Here is an 18,284-nt window from a genome sequence, read left to right as displayed (position 1 = left end):
TTTTCAAATTTAAATGAGTGTCTTTTATCGAAATGATGAATAGATTCAAATAAGAGAGAATTAAAAACAGAATTTGAGGTGAATGGTATGATATAGAACTATGGAAGTAGATGGAATCAAAATTTATTGCTCAAATTGAAATCATAGTTTCTGATTATAATGTGTAATAGTAGTAAAATTTATAATGAAATGGATTAATAGTGAATAGAAAGCAATGCAAATCAGAGTGGAAGTATAATGTTATTAAGATTTGATTTAATTTCAACCATTGATCCTATGGATCCGTATATGGAGGGGTTGAAAAAAGGGGTTTCGTCTTTAAATAATTCTAGGGCTGGACACTGTAAACAGTTTTTATCATTCTTCCCAAAAGATATTTATTAAAACCTGGATAAGCTGGCTCATTTTTCAAGGGATTTGATAAAATCGTGAAGTGCATTCCATGCGTGACAGGCACTAATTAAGAAGGATTTTCGTAGTTAGGTGATAAGACATTCTTGGAATACTTTTTCCTGTTCTACTTAAGCGTTCTCCCACCCTGGGGACATATTTTAAATAATTAGGATTCCTGTATCTCTCAAGAAACTGTCTTGAACAATCTTGAATATTAAAAAAGCCTCCGATAAAAAATGCTCAATGTTGAACTTGCAATGTACATGGTGATGAAGAGAGTAGACAATATGTACGATAGCGCTGTAATTTTTAATTAATTAATTCAGATTGAATTTCACGTCGGTAAGAACAGAATTACAATTGTGAGATGATTGAAGATTTTACTATAGTAAAGTCCACGTTATAATGGCAGTGTTTGGTTAGCAATGGTATTGTTATCCTTGTCTATCATTCAACAAAACAGATAGCGCTATCGCTTTCTCACTTTGTTCTGTTGCCAGATCGTCTTTTAAGAATGTAGAATTAATATCATTCTAAATTACGTAGTAGGTAGAAAGTTTTTTTTCGGTTCGTGTTTAAAGATTTCTCTAATTAGTGAATATTCTCTATTTTAAAAATAACTGAGGGTTATAAATTATTATTATTCTGGTATTTGGAACATCTAAATTCGAAATATGGTTTGTATAGATATTTTTGGACTGAAAATTCTATGGAAATCTAGAAGACATAACCTCATCTCTGACTTTTAATGTTACCTAAATTTGGGAGAAAAATAGTACGAGGTATTCTTAGTTTCTCTCTCCCGATCTGTGCTTCATTGTTAAAAAGAATAAATAAAGAATAACTAATTAATAAAATATTCAATCATAATTATGGAAATTCATTATGAAATTATTGAAAAATATAAATTTTTGCTTAATAAATAGTTCATCTTAATTATGAAAATACAATTTGAAATTATTCAAAGTTATAATTTCTTGCTTGATAGAATATAATTGAATATTTTAAACGAGAATGAACCGTTAATAGTACATGAATAATCCTGTATCAGCTACCGTCTATAGAAGGCATTGACAAGACAGAGGTTCGGCAACGTTGTTCTCCTATCTTTCTCCACTGCCATTATAACGTGGACCTCACTATAGTGATAATGTACTCCTAATAGCATCATTAGGAAGGATATCACGCATTTTCTACAATATTGGGGAAAGTGATGGTTACACTTTTTGCAAGTTTCATTTTGTTACGTTTAACCATAGAGAAACAATAACATAAGTAGATATCTCTTGGTATAGGGCATTTATGTCGCAACTTTTACTGTTATCTCAAGCCTATAGTCCACGTAGTTCTTTCCCGTGAAGCTTTATGACGCTGGTAGTCTCTCATATTGTGCCATTCATACACTCTTACCCGGTCAAAACAGTAAAAATCGACAATAATCGACAGTAATCGGCTTGAGATAACAGTAAAAGTTGCGACATAAACGCCCTATACCATGAGATATATACTTACGCTATTTTTTCTCTATGGTTTAGCCAAGTATTATTATTAAAAATGGCAAGTTTCTCATTGAGCTGCAGTATCCTCACCTTTGACTTTGATTTCGTGAATGGATCTGGGATAGTAATTTCTTATAAGACAAAAATATCCAATTATAATGATTTGTTTTTCAATAAAGTGGAGTTATTTTGACAGCTGCTCCTTTTCCATTCAACAATAATGAATTATATTGTTGATTAATTTCATCCACAGTTTTGTCAATTTTCTAGATAGGGCAGCCTATCATATGAATTATTTAGAGTTGGTCTAAATAGATATGGAACTAGAAGTGTTGTATTGCAAACAAAGAAAATCTGGTGTGATACACTCACACAACTTTCCTTGCTCATTGATCTATAAGCCTCATTAACGAGGCTAATTTAGGGGAATAACAATATGCCGATTGGCGGCTAAATAATTAAAACTACGATTATACTATTGTTATTGTGTTCACAGTACATTTTCCTTTGTTTGAATTATGAAATTTGAGGATTTTTTAATGTTGTCAAAACAGCTGTTCTACAAATAAAATATCGACATGTGTTCTTTTGAATAAACTACTCTACCTACCTACCTCACGCACGAGAAGGAGGCTACAAAGTAGCACGAGGCTACAAAGTAAATTTCTCAAGGATGGGGTGGAACCCTGTTAATTTCTCAGGGAGGATATTCATGACAGTTAATAGAGCTGATATATAACTATACAGAGTATGAATTTGAAAGAAATCGGTCAAATCATTTTTGAGAAAATCGTGATAGAAATTTAACAAAATTCATTTTTCTCAGGAATATTACAGGAATATTCAATTTTCGTTTAAATTGTATCTGAAGCCTGATAATTGGGAATCTAAAATAAAACTTTGCATAGATGAGGTGAAGCTCCTGCAATTTTCCCAGAAATGAGACTCATGTCAGTTGATAGGGCTTATAAATATCTATCTAGGGTATGAATTTGAAGAAAATCGATGAAGCCGTTTTCGAAAAAACCGTGAAAAACATGGTTTTTTAGCCATTATCCGCCATTTTCTCCGCCATTTTGAATTGAATCTCTTATTGTCGGACCCTCATGGTATAAGGACCTTAAGTTTAAAATTTCAAGTCAATCGGTTAATTAGGAATGGAGTTATCGTGTTCACAGACACACACACACACCCACACACACAGACCAACACCCAAAAATCACGTTTTTGGACTCAGGGGACCTTGAAACGTATAGAAAACATGAAATTAGGGTACCTTAAATTTTTTTGGAAAGCAATACTTTCCTTACCTATGGTAATAGGGCAAGGAAAGTAAAAACAGGAGAGATTCCTAGCTTTCCAATAGTTTTCTATCTATGACATAGGGTTTGAACCATTTCATGTGATATATAACTACTGAAACTGATGCTCATTTGTTCAGGACACTATGATCTACTGTATCAATTACTTTAGCAAAATCAAACAAACTTTATAGTGTGAAATCTCCGGTCAATAGCTAATCATACTGGAAATAATAATCATACCTAACCTCTTCATAATTATCATCAGTGACATATAAGAAAGCTGTTTTAATTGAATGACATTTCCTCAATTCAGATTGGAAGTTAGAAGTTTTCTACTGCTTCTTTGAAATTCTACAAACTGCGTATGAAAAAGTCTTCCAATCACTTCGGATAGGGCAGATAAAATGGTAATTGGTCTGGAGTCAATAACTTTATTGGGTGATACAAGCAATCATATTTGAAAGACGCGACAGAGCAATCTTTCATTTTTCAGGTAATTGCCATCTTCAAGAGACTTATTGGAAATAACCCAACAAGATTCATTCAACCTATCATCACTAAGAAGATTATTTCCATGCGAAGCAATTAGATTTGATGCGATGCTTGCCTTCAGAAATTCGAATGATATTCCTAAAAAAGAAAGATCGCTCTGAGTTCGATCGCTCTGAGATGTGACTGAATACTTGTTACAGGAAAGTAATTGGACTTTCAGATGACAAACTTTGAAGTTTTTCAAAAGGTTGGAACTTATCCGATCAGATCAGACACGTGTCATCATTACTATTTTTTATTGACAGAGCTGGAGAAAAGTACATTCACAATAAAGATGAAGGTAGAATTTAAATTGAGAGAACGCAATTCAAACTTAGAGTGATTGGGAGCGTTGGGGTGGGTTCTAAATTTATAATAATAATAATTTCTCTGGTCGAGGGTACAAATTGTTAGATAACCATGAAATTGCCAATTATAGACTAACTAGTAATAGCATCCAACAAGCACTCTCATGCCTGGTTTAACCAAGCTCGGTACACACATTCGAACATGGTCAAACTGTCTTCACTGGTCAAATAAGCCAAGAGATGTTTCATCAACTAAATCAACACCGATTACGTTCGACCATGATCAAACCAATGATCAAATTTGAGGGTGTTCAAACGGGCTATCAATTTGAACAGAGTCAAAGACTGTACGAGAAATGATACAGTTCCTTACTTGCTTACATAGTGAGGTCCACGTTATAATGGCAGTGGATTGATTGATTGATTGTATGATTGATTGATTAATTGATTAATTGATTGATTGATTGATTGAGTACTTTATTTATGTAGATTACAACAGTATATACTGGCTTATACACTTATATACAATAGCTTACAATAAAGCAAAATTATACATGATTTCACATAATATAGACTAAGAAAATAATAATTATTGAACTGTATATGATATGAAAAAGCAATCTGTAATAACTATAGATAATATTGTTATGCATCTACATAAGATAGGTCAGCAGCGTGGAGAAAGATAGGAATAGAATAGAATAGAATAGAATAGAATAGAATATTCATTTTATTCAACAATAATACAGAAAATTTCTATACAGTTGAATAACGTCAGGAAGATTTACAGTCAAAAACTTTATAAAAGTTAATCCACACGGCAAGTTATTATGTAAATCATACATTAAAATTACATTGGCATACATAAATAACATTGAAACACACTACATTCCATTTACAAATTCGTCAATACTATAGTAACTCTTATCAACTAAGAACCTATATAAGTCTGTTTTAAAGGAATGCGTCCTAGGATTTAAATGAGTTGGCAGCCTATTCAATAATTTCACACCAATATAACTGGGCTTCTTCTTATAAAGAGAAAGTCTATGATATTGAACATCAACAGCGTTGTCGATTCACTGCCTTATATGGAGGATAGCTGATGCCAGAATATCTGATGTACTATTAAATGTTTATTCCTGTTTAAAATGATCAATTATATTCTATTCGGACTATGTGTAACCTTATCTAAATTTGGGAGACGAATAGTACAACGTTACCTTATTTTTCTGTCCATATCATTTTGATAGCATTGTGTAGCAGAATGAATTTAGTAAGGTCCACGTTATAATGACAGTGGAGGAAGATAGGAGAGCAACGTAGCCGAACCTCTGTCTTGTCAATGCCTTCTATAGACGGTAGCTGATGTAATATTAATTGTTCGTTCTCGTTTAAAATAATTAATCATATTTTATTAAGCAATCTATAATATATAAAAGCGAAATGGCACTCACTCACTGACTGACTCACTCACTCGCAGAACTAAAAATCTACCGGACCAAAAACGTTCAAATTTGGTAGGTATGTTTAGTTGGCCCTTTAGAGGCGCACTAAGAAATCTTTTGGCAATATTTTAACTCTAAGGGTGGTTTTAAAGGGTTTAAAGTTAGCCTTTTAGCATGTATATTCTTCTTATTCTCTTAATTATAATTGGAAAATGTACATACCATATGTAAATATAGAACTATAATCTAGAGAGAGTACCTCTTCGAAACAGTTGTTAACTACTGGTAACTAAATTAATAATTATGTCAGGTTGACATTAAGTTGAATTGACTTGGTTAGGTTGGCACCAAGCTGAAGATTGAAATGCATTTATCGCGGAAAAATTGAATGGGCACTGCTACTTCAATCGGAGCTATTCCTGGGAATATTATATGACTAGCCGTCAGGCTCGCTTCGCTTGCCATATCCGTTTAGCCAGACGTTTAGTCTGGACCCCCGACTGGATCGTCCTAACATATGATGTAAATGCTCAAATGAAAAATGCAGGCGAGCGAAGCGATAATCTAGAGAGAGTACCTCTTCGAAACAGTTGTTAAACTGGTAACTAAATTAATAATTATGTCAGGTTGGCATTAAGTTGAGTTGACTTGGTTAGGTTGGCACCAAGCTGAAGATTGAAATGCATTTATCGCGGAAAAATTGATTGGGCACTGCTACTTCAATCGGAGCTATTCCTGGGAATATTATATGACTAGCCGTCAGGCTCGCTTCGCTTGCCATATCCGTTTAGCCAGACGTTTAGTCTGGACCCCCGAATGGATCGTCCTAACATATGATGGAAATGCTCAAATGAAAAATGCAGGCGAGCGAAGCGAGCCTGCTGATCTCACTCTTGGCCGATCCAGTCGGGGGTCCAGGGGGTTGAGCCCCCTGGCTAGACGGATATGGCGAGCGAAGCGAACCTAACGGCTAGTAAGTTATATTTTCAATAATTTTACAATGAATTTTCATAATTAAGATGAAATATTTGATTGATTAATTATTAATTTTACATTGTTAAAAGACGATAAATGTATTTTCATAATTAAGATGAAATATTATGTTAATTAATAATTAATTCTACATTGTTGAAAAACAATCTGGCGACAGAGCGAGAAAGAGATAGCGCTATCCGCTTCGTTGAATGATAGACAAGGATAGTAATACCATTGCTTATCAAACACTGCCATTATAACTTGGACCCCACTATAGGCCCTACCACTGATCGAAAAGATTTCAAAAGTTGGTGTACTCGTTACTCATCATAATATAATTTCAATCTTTATCCATTCATACAAATAAGTACATCATCAAAATAGGGAGAGAAAAAATAAGGTAACTTTGTGCTATTCCTCTCCCAAGTTTGGATAAGGTTACACATATTCCGAAATAGGTAAGTCTAGTAGTTGTTCACTTCTATATTTGAATAATTTGTCTCGTTAGATCTGTTGCTGAGTATGACTAGTAGTTCAGGGAACAGTAGAATTCGCTACACTCACTAAAATCACCACGACACATGCCCGCCCATTCACACACAAACACACATACAAATTGGATTTAGAGTATGATGATATAAATGCAATAGGATCGGTGGAGGACGCTGAGAAATAGAAGTTCGTTACATTTTTGAGCTAGGATGCACGGTTAAAGAGACAAAAAATCTGAAACTTGAAATGTGGGTCTTGGGGGGGGGGAATGTTTGAATTATAGAAAATTTAAAATTTTCAACATGTAATTTATGAAATAAGACCGTCTTGGAGCACTGGAAAATAAAAGTTCCTTAAACTTTCGAGCTGGGATGCACGGCTAATGAGATAAGAAATCTGTAACTTAAAATTTGGGACTTTGAGAGGGGAGGGGAATTATCGAATTCTATATTTTTAAAATTTTGAACATGTGATATATGAAATAAGACCACCTTGGAGCGCTGAAGAAAAACAAAATTTTCAACATGTAATGTATGAAATAAGACCGCCCTGGAGCATGAAAGTTTCTTAAACTTTTGAGCTAGGATGCACGGCTACAGAGATAATAAAAATCTGAAACTTGAAATTGGGAGGGGAGGAAATTATCGAATTCTAAATTTTTAAAATTTTGAACATGTGATATATGAAATAAGACCACCTTGGAGCGCTGAAGAATAAAGGTCCTCTACACTTTTGAGCTCGGAAGCACGGTTGAAAAGATACAAAATCTGAAACTTGGATTGGGACTTGGAAAAAAAATCGAATTCTCAAAATTAGAAAATTTTCAACATGTGATACATGAAATAATACCGCTTTGAAGAGCTGGGAAGAATGAGCTCAATTCGAACCTGATCTGATAAAGTCCCTGATCAGATTGAAAAGTTAGGTTGATTTTAGGGTAAAATTTCTGAATAAAGGGCCGCCATCTTGAAACGGGAATGAATTTGAAAATTTTGAATACATACGTTTCTGCGCCTTGTTTCAAAGTACTCGTATACCAAATTTTATCCAAATTAGACAATAACTGCGACTGTAACTGCGGTTCAAACAAACAAAAGACGAATGCCGATTGACTTGAAACATAGAATTCGCTTTGGTCATTCAATTATCCCACATTAATACTGCATTTTGTATGTATAGTCCAGTCAATATAGACATAAAAAAGGGGGTGTGCTTGCAATTTATATTGTAGTTCTGATTTTTCAATATATTATTTGGGTATATAAGAGTAGTCCAGAACCAATTTCATTTCTTCATGCAAAATTTTTTTGTGCTAGATACAGAGTGGCCCAAAAACCTCGTATTTTCGGCTCATTTTCCAGTTTTCAGCTATTTCTGCCAAATCTCGTAATCGGACAGAAACATTTGCTCTCGCCTTTTTTCTAGAATATGAAATTCCGAATAGAATGAGATTATTCGGAACTTTCTATCTCCAATGAGTACTGAGTTATGATTTTTCAAAAATTAGTGAAATTTTAAGAGAACATACATTTTTGATGAATTTTAGATTTTGATCAACAATATCCTCCGACTGTTACCATTTAGATGTATAATTCAGAATCCTCTGGGCGTATTTTTCTGCTCTGCAATCTGAGATCAGGAGCGCTCTATCTCATATAGATTTCCACGTACACCTGACAACAATGCTCCCTGTATTGTGAAAAACACCTTATTTTCAGCTTCAACCATCATCACCAACTACATAGCCTTCACATTGATATTTCGCACAATGACATAAGTTCATAAGATTATGTTCTATGAGAATCACCCGTTGGATGCACTTCATTTCAGTATTTTCTAGTGGAGAAGAATGAAGTGTAGTACGATGAAATCTGAGCATTGTGTCAGAAGTTATAAGTGTTTGAAATTTTTATCCTTGAGGTGTCCTTAAGCGCGCCTCTCCACTGGGAAATACTAAAATGAAGTGCATCTAACGAGTGATTGTCATAGAACATGGTTGCCATGGAAAAAATTGTAATGTGAAATTTTCAGTTCAATATTATCATCAAAATTTTTTATAGTTTTTGCTCTTTAAATGTGATTTTGTGTTTGAAAATAGTTTTCTTGATTTTAAAATTTATAAAATAGGAACTCAGGAAGTGAAAGTGCAAATTTTTAGTGAGAAAAATGAAGAACCCAAGACATAACCTATAACCTTGAGTGTTGATAGGAAATGACATTGGGTAATACGGCAAGGCAGAACATCCGAAAGGATCTCTCTGCCGATAAAAGCCATAAGAGTAAATAATAATAAATCATAGAACATAATCTTATGAACTTATGTCATTGTGCGAAATATCAATGTGAAGGCTATGTAGTTGGTGATGATGGTTGAAGCTGAAAATAAGGTGTTTTTCACAAGGAGCATTGTTGTCAGGTGTACCTGGAAATCTATATGAGAGATAGCGCTCTACTTGATCTCAGATCGTAGAGCACAAAAATACGCTCAGAGAGATTTCGAATTATACATCTGAATGGTAACAGTCGGAAGATATTGTTGATCAAAATGTAGAATTCATCAAAAATGTATTTTCTCTTCGAATTTCACTCATTTTTGAAAATCATAACTTAGTACTCATTGGAGATAGAAAGTTCCAAATGATCTCATTTTATTCAGAATTTCATATTCTAGGAAAAAGGCAGGAACAAATTTTTCTGTCCGATTACGAGATTTGGCAGAAATAGCTGAAAACTGGAAAATGAGCCGAAAATACGAGGTTTTTGGGCCACTCTGTATCTAGCACAAGGAAATTTTGCATGAAGAAATTAAATTGGTTCTGGACTACTCTTATGTACCCAAATAATATATTAAAAAATCAGAACTACAATATAGATTGCATGCATCAATGTATATAGTGACTGGACTAATTTTCCAAGTTCTTCGATTTGTATATCATCAAGCTATCAAAATGAAAAAGTTTTCTCAGGAAAACATTTTTTTTGATCATTACTTTTTGAGATATGAGCGCCTGAAGTTTGTATTTTTGGGACAGAACATTTCAAATTCGGTAAAATATAAATCCATGAGATTCAGAGGATGGATTCTTCATGGTATTGTTGATCTTGTAAAACAAAAATTTTCTGAAAATATCAATTTTTGAAAAAGTTATTCATTTTACAAAAATAACTCAATAAAAGTTATTTTTGGTTATTTTTAGTAAATTGAATAACTATATTAAAAATCAATATTTTCAGAAAATTTCTGTTTCACTAGATCAACAATACCATGAAGAATCCATCCTCTAAGTCTCATGGATTTATCTCTTATCTCTTATTATTATTATCTTTTACCGAATTTGAAATGTTCTGTCCCAAAAATTTAATCTTTAGGCGCTCATATCTCAAAAAGTAATGATCAGAAAAAAATTTTTCTTGAGAAAACTTTTTCATTTTGATAGCTTAATGATACACAAATTGTAGAAAGGTTAGAAGAATAAGTGTTGTAGATTAATTAACTGATTAATCAATGACTTCTTGAATTATTATCACACAACTTTCCTCGCTCAATGAACTGAAAGCATCATTCTTAAACGAGAATAATTTAGGGGAATAACATAATGATGATTGGCGGCAACATATTTGAAACTACTATCAGATTACCGTATATGTGTATATATTTATATAATTGTTTTCAGAGCACATTTTCCTTTGTGTAAATTGTGAAATTCGATGATTTTCAAAAAGTCGTTCTGTAGAACTGGCCAAGCATACAACAATGAAACGCACACATGGAACCAACGATCAATATATACTATATTAGTATATATAGATCGTTGATGGCAGCCTCGCGCTCTCGATCAACGCAAAATTATTTCGATCAGCTGATTGATAAGATTATTTTAAGATTTGAATCCACATTTTTCTAGAAGAGAAGGGTTTTCTTCAATGATTGAAAATTATTCATTTATCTATGAAATTTTTTTTGTCTTAAAGTGTTAAATTTGTGAGTAAAAGTTATCATTAATATTCAATAACACTTGATTATCCAATGTACGTTCTCATTTATTTCATTCTGGTATCATTTATTAGTATATTCAAATGTTGAGATCATTGAAACGGTTTGAGATATCGATGTACGGGTTTCGCCATTAATTTCTTCTTTTTTAAATACTTTATCACATAGCCACGTTCACATTTGAAAAAGAAGTTGGATTCAAAATCAGGCTGGATTCTAAATGAAGTTGGATCCATATGACGGACTCAGGATGGAGAACAAAAATTTTGAAGTGACTGGAAGTATTTTATTTTTCAATTGGAATTTTTTAACCCAGGGGTCACTAGTTATAAGTACTTGTCAGTGAACATGGTTGCCAACAATACTTGTTGCGTTGTGAATAGGCTCTGATATCAACCTTAAATATCTACCTTGATAGTGACCGATGTTGATGCAATGAGCATACGAGTATTTGAACGAACGGTCAAATTTCGAATACAGTCAATTCGATCGTGGTATTTGACAGAGCTTGACCATCACAGGCTAAGGCTAAGGGCTGAAACACATGTGGCGTTTTTTCAGACAAGTCGGCACGGCATGACAGGACAGGAAAATCTCCTTTCTTAGCCTCTCCTATCTTATTCTGCTATAATCATTCGATGTCATAGATTTCGATTTTTCAACTCCTTTATTGCTCCTCCAGTTTACATGAAATGAACATCAATTGATAATATTATATTATAACTCAAAAGAACAGAGCCAAAAATAGAATAATTGTATGGGAAACCAAAAAAAAAAACAATTTTAAAAGAGAAACACTCGAGTAACATCACCGTCTGGCCTCGAAAACTAAATACAAACTTTAATTAAATACTATCTTACAAAGCATCTCTTAAAAACTACGCCTATACGAAAAGTTTCCTATCAAAAATCGAATTATCTCAGTTCAATATAACAATCAAGAGATTCAATAGTCTAGCCTTGATTTGAACTAACTTACTCTAAAATTTTGAAATATTATTTGTTGTCATCCTCCATTATCATCATTGTCATCGTCGTATTATCGTCATTGAATTTTTCTGTGGATCACTATTTTCATCCAGCATTATTATTTGTACTATTTATGATTCAGTAAAAAGTAACCTATTTCGGACTATGTGTAACCTTATCTAAATTCGGGAGAGGAATAGCACGAGGTGACTGTTAAGTATTTGTTTATTCACTTAAATCAGACAAAATCAACATTAAAACTTGATGCCATTAGGCCAGATCAAGTACTAACTATTTATTATAAATGCCATGGTAACGTTCTAATTAAACATAATATTATGTTTAATTGAATTTTAATTTAATACATAAAATGAAGTCACTGTAATGTATTGAGAAACCATAATATGGTTACATTTTCCTCATCTATCATTTTCACATTTACTCATTTTCATTTAACTCATTTTCCCTCTCTCTATCATTTTGATGATGTATTTATTGTATCAATCAATAAAGTATACATTCATTATTTTATTTCGCAGTGACATGAATTCGGTGAGCTCGGGTGGAGGAGGAGGTGGAGGAGGAGGTGGAGGAGGAGGTGGAGGAGGAGGTGGAGGAGGAGGTGGAGGAGGAGGTGGCAGAAAGGGTGGTGATATGGATCTGGATGAGGTTAGCGTAAGTATTTAGTGATAAGTATAAGTAATTAATACAATAATTAGTATAAGTGATTAGTATAAGAGTGTATTAGTATAAGTGATTAATTTAGTGACAGCATATTTCGGCGTGAATAAAGCTTCCCTCTTGAATTTCAAACTTTCCTATGATAATCGAACACGATAATGAAGTTCTCCAACGAGAAATTGATATGAATTCGATGAATAATACCGTAGAGCACAGATTATTCGGACTTAAGCCTGGTTTTCATAGTAGAGTTAGTGGTAGATTTTCCTGGGCAAGTACCAATTATATTGTGAACTCTCCCAATGAAATCGTCTATGGTAGAGTAGAGTCATGGTAGAGTACTAGTTTTTAGTAGAGTAGAGTGATATGAATTCTATGAATAATTCACGTGGAGCACAGATTATTCGGACTTAAGCCTGGTTTTCATTAGTAGACTTAGTGGTAGATTCTCCTGGGCAAGTACTAACTATATTGTGAACTCTCCAAATGAAAACGTTTATGGTAGAGTAGATTCATGTTAGAGTACTAGTTTTTAGTAGAGTGATATGAATTCTATGAATAATTCACTTGGAGCACCAATCATCCGGACTTAAACCTGGTTTTCATTATTAGACTTAGGGCCGTTTGCACAGTATAGATTGCTAAACTCGATTAAGTTAATCGAGTTTAAGTTAATCTGAAAGTTTAAACTTGAATCGGTTTTCTCAGTGCATTTACTAATTCAGTTTAAGTTAAACTAGTTTAGCGTTTAGTTGGTAATAGATTGACATCGTTTATAATATCAGGAAGACTGATTTTTACAGGGAGTTTGTTATTTGTTTACAAACCATCAGTAATTTGAGGTTATGTAGCTACTACTTTAGTATTTTCTTGTTCTTATTCAAAATCCACAGAGCTGTAAGCTGTACGGTTATAAAAGTGAAAAGCGATCAAGAAATTCTTTGAAAACTTATGTTTAGTTGGCACCAGAAAATATATTTTAGAATGTAAGATAAAATGTTATCTTAGTTACGCTTGAATCTACTACGGTCTTCCTCGTTTATTGAAATCTCTCGAAGCAATATATCTCATTTATGTGTTATTAAAAACATGTTTTCTAATCGAAGATCACTGTTAAAAACTGTCTTAATTTCTATCAAGTGGTTTATTCAATCAAAATACTAAATTGGCAGTTGCTGTACTCAGCAAAACCGTTAAAAAAATTCTCTTTCATCCCAGAAATTAAAATTATTTGTTTTTTGCCCAATTTTCTCAGTTTCAAAATTTCTTCGCAGTCGTCATTATCAATCGCATTAAAAACTTCTATCAATTCCTCCATTACAATTATTTTAAATTCAAATAATGATTCACTATAACCTAAATTAATAATAACTATCGTCTACAGAAGCATTAAAAACAACTGTCGAAAAATAATTACTATCAGCTGTTTCCCCATCAAATCTTTACAGATGTCAAGTTAATCCAAATTATTTGGTTTAAACCTCCTGCTTTGGAGGTTTAAACTTTCCAAGAGTTTAAACTCAACACAGAGTTTAAACTGATACTGTGCAAACGGAATTTTAGTTTAAACCAAAAAAAATCCAGATTTGGTTTAAGCTTTAGCTTAAACTTACACTGTGCAAACGGCCCTTAGTGGTCGAGTTCCCTGGGCAAGTACTAACCATATTGTGAACTCTCTCAATGAAAACGTTTATGGTAGAGTAGAGTCATGTTAGAGTATTAGTTTTTAGTAGAGTAGAGTGATATGAATTCTATGAATAATTCACGTGGAGCACCGATTATCCTGACTTAAACCTAGTTTTCATTAGTAGAGTTAGTGGTAGATTTTCCTGGGCAAGTACGAACTATATTGTGAACTCTCCCAATGAAAACGTTTATGGTAGAGTAGAGTCATGGTAGAGTACTAGTTTCTAGTAGAGTAGAGTGGTATAGCGCCGTGAGATAGTACTCTATCACTTGCCTTCCCCCACCACCGCTTCTCACTCTACTCTAGCACTACTATGCTAATGAAAACAGTGTCGAGCTAGTAGAGTAGAGTCGTGCCGTAGGCTATCAAGTTTAAGAAGTATTGTTATTTATTGAAATGTTATAATAATATGAAAATAAATCATTTTATTTATACACGGTATAACCATACAAATGAGTTGAGTATAACAAATTCTAACAATGACTAGATTAAACCACATAAACAAGATGTTTGGCAATATATCAAACTATAGTAAGGTCCACGTTATAATGACAGTGGATAAAGATAGAAAAATATAGATGCCGATTCTCTGAATTAATTAATTATATTTCTACACTGTCAAAAACATAATTGGCATCGTTGTGGACCTAGAAATGGATAGTACCACCGGCTTTGTCGAATGATAGACAAGGATATCAAAACCAAAGTTGATCAAATACTGTCATTATAACGTGGACCTCACTATAATAACAAGAGCCAATTATAAATTTGCATACAACCACGAACAATGAAAGTACCCACATTACAATCAATAAACAATATTACTATTAATTGCTAACATTCAACAAGCTCACATTAGAAGGTACAAGGTAATTCCTCATCAATAAATTAAATAGATTCAACACATTCAAATAACTCAGTAACTTGAATACATTCAACACGTTCAGCAAATCCAATAAATTTAATACATTCAACAAATCCAATAAACTCAGAAAACTTAACAATTTCAGTTAACTAATTCAATGAGGTGAAAGAATAAGATGTTGATATTGTCAATACCACTTTAATTTATTCGTATTACCATACAATCAAATTAATTCAATTAGTTGATTGATTGATTGATTGAGTACTTTATTTATGTAGATTACAATATATACTGGCTTATACACTTATATACAATAGCTTACAATACAGCAAAATTATAGATGAGTTTACATAATATAGACTAGGAAAATAACTATTGAACTGTATATGATATGAAAAAGCAATTTGTAATATAATAACTATAGATAATAATCATATTGTTATGCATCTACATAAATTGGCGGAGCTTTGGACATATCAATGTCCATTCTTTGGGAAGAATATTAAAAATATCCTCCCCACTAACTCTCTACCAAAACGTTAATTTCGTTATTTAAACTAAGGATTTATTTATTAATGGACATATTGTAAAAGTTTTAATCAATATGAATATTGAGGAGAAAAAAAAACAGAAAATTGATAGAGTAAAATAATTATATAGGTAGATAAGATGAAATAATTGATTAATAAAATGAAGTAGGCTGAAAGTAGATCAGGGTTATCAAATTTCAGTAATATACAGCAGTATGCAGTGGATAATTGAAATAACATGAGTTTATATAATATATATATATATATATATATTATATATATATATATATATATATATATATACAATTCGTTCTATAACATGGTTTAAAGGTGATTGTATTGGTGGAATGGGTGAGGGATGGTTGTCATGTGATCGTTTGAACTCTTTCCCACTGTCGGTCTTTGTTTAGAGTGGGTTTCGAACTCCCTCACTCTATACGGTATTTTGCCCGGCGCCAATCAATTACTATGAATTGATAAAATAATTACTTTACTGTAACTTCACTCACTGTGTGGATACTTATATTTCACTCACTGAACCTATAATAGTATTGAAGAAAAGATAAAGATAAATAGATCAGGGTCGTGTGTAAGGGAATGTATAAAGTGAAAGGCAAAACAAAGGTTAATTATGAATTTATTATTGAACTTTAAATTTATATGAATTTATAAAAAATTGATCAAAAATATAGTAATGATTAGATATAAATACAAGATGATTAAGTTTTTGAAAGTACAACAGTTCAAGTTTTAATTTCATACAACAAATTTTAACAAACAGTTCCTATTTTAACAGGTTACTTGAAAAATAAGATATAAAATCAAAGTATTGAACAACTCTAGTTAAAAATATGATTATAGTCAAAAATAAGAGAATTGATAAATTTTAATGAATGAATATGATTAGGGGAGCCTTGCTTTAAAAAACTATTATTTGTGCTTAGAAGAAAATTTCAACTGTAAGCTTCAAGAAGTTAATTAAAACTGTATCTACAGATTTGTATTTAGAAGAGCTAAATAATTAAATTTGCTGTTTACTTTGATGCTATGTAATTTGATATAGTTATTTGGGCTTTTTTAGGGTGGGGTGGTGTGGATTTGAAATGAGAAAAATTGAAAATTCTAAATACAATCTTTACCTGGCTCAGTCAATTCCCTATAGGATAATTGAAGTCTGAAACCAAAAACTCACTCCTACACTGAACACAGCAACTAACAGCAACTCAACTGCCTCTAACTGCCACTCAAATGCCACTAACTGCAACTCTGCAACTAACTTGCAAGGCATGGTCTGCCTGCATATATACTAGCACCACGATTTTCCACCCCTCATCACCCTTCGCCCTCTAGCTCCGCCTACCCTCAAACTCATCAGCTAATATTCTGCTTACAAATTGAATTCAAATATCAATTTGAATTCACTATAATGTTTATTATGTTATATCATTTTAAACTATGGCTCCCCTTCATTATTAAAACAAATGATATCATATATTTTATCAATATTTAAACTCTAAAGTTTGGATACTGACAATTGAATGCATTGATTTGATTAATACAGTAATCAATCTTATAAATCTAATATTGAAATACTTCAATAATAAATACATGAAATGAACAAAATACAAAGTCATACAGTACATCATTACAATCGAGTTGAATAAATCAAATTAATAAGATACCCATTAATTACTACTTAATTAATTAAGCAGGTTTCTCATACTCATTGTCAACATGTTTCAATCAAATATACCTAATTTATTCTATTTACAAATTTGTCCTTAGCCTATGAATTCGGATTCAACTAACTTAATTAGCTTATAATAATTATTAAATTATAATTTATTGTACAACATTATATTTGTTGAATACTTTATACATATAGCCTAATCTACTTCATGACCTAATTTATAAATACATTTACTCATGTTTATCGTTTTATGTGATCACCATTCAAATAACTGATCATCAAATAATTGCTTCAATAATATTCATATGCTGACCACGTGGTAAAATTGTAGCATATGCTAACCACGTGGTTACATTGTAAACTAACTTAAATATCTATATTTACTTCTCTCCTAACTATATATCTATATCGCTATTCACAATCTTCATTCACCTGCCATCAACTTATGCTATAGATATATACAAGGGTTCACACAAAGCACAGTGGGCCATGTGGTTACTATTGTAAACGTGTCTGTGACTGACGTTTGAATACTGTTAGCAAATTTCTATGAAAGAATGATTTTGTCTCAAACTACTTTGAAAAGAATAATAACCCCAGTCATCTGGCTAGGTAAGCTATTCAAATGCATTCTCAATAGTTTTGAGAACGGTTCTTCTTATTATTCTAGCTCTTCGAGCGTTCATATTCCTAAATACAATATGTTCAGAGCACGTGTTGCAACAAATACATATATCTACAATTTTTAAATTTTAGGAGAGCACGTGGTCGCCATTTGTGGCTCACGTTCTAGGGCCGTACAATTTCAGTCATTTGTTCCAAAATATGTTTTTTTAAAGTCAGTTGAAGCTCGCTCGGCTCTCGATAGACCTGATAGAAACAGGAAGTGTATTCCATGCACGACAGGCACTGACTAAG

Source organism: Nilaparvata lugens, chromosome X (assembly GCF_014356525.2).
Source record: "Nilaparvata lugens isolate BPH chromosome X, ASM1435652v1, whole genome shotgun sequence".
Classification (NCBI taxonomy): Eukaryota; Metazoa; Arthropoda; class Insecta; order Hemiptera; family Delphacidae; genus Nilaparvata; species Nilaparvata lugens.
This window is presented reverse-complemented; position numbering follows the sequence as displayed.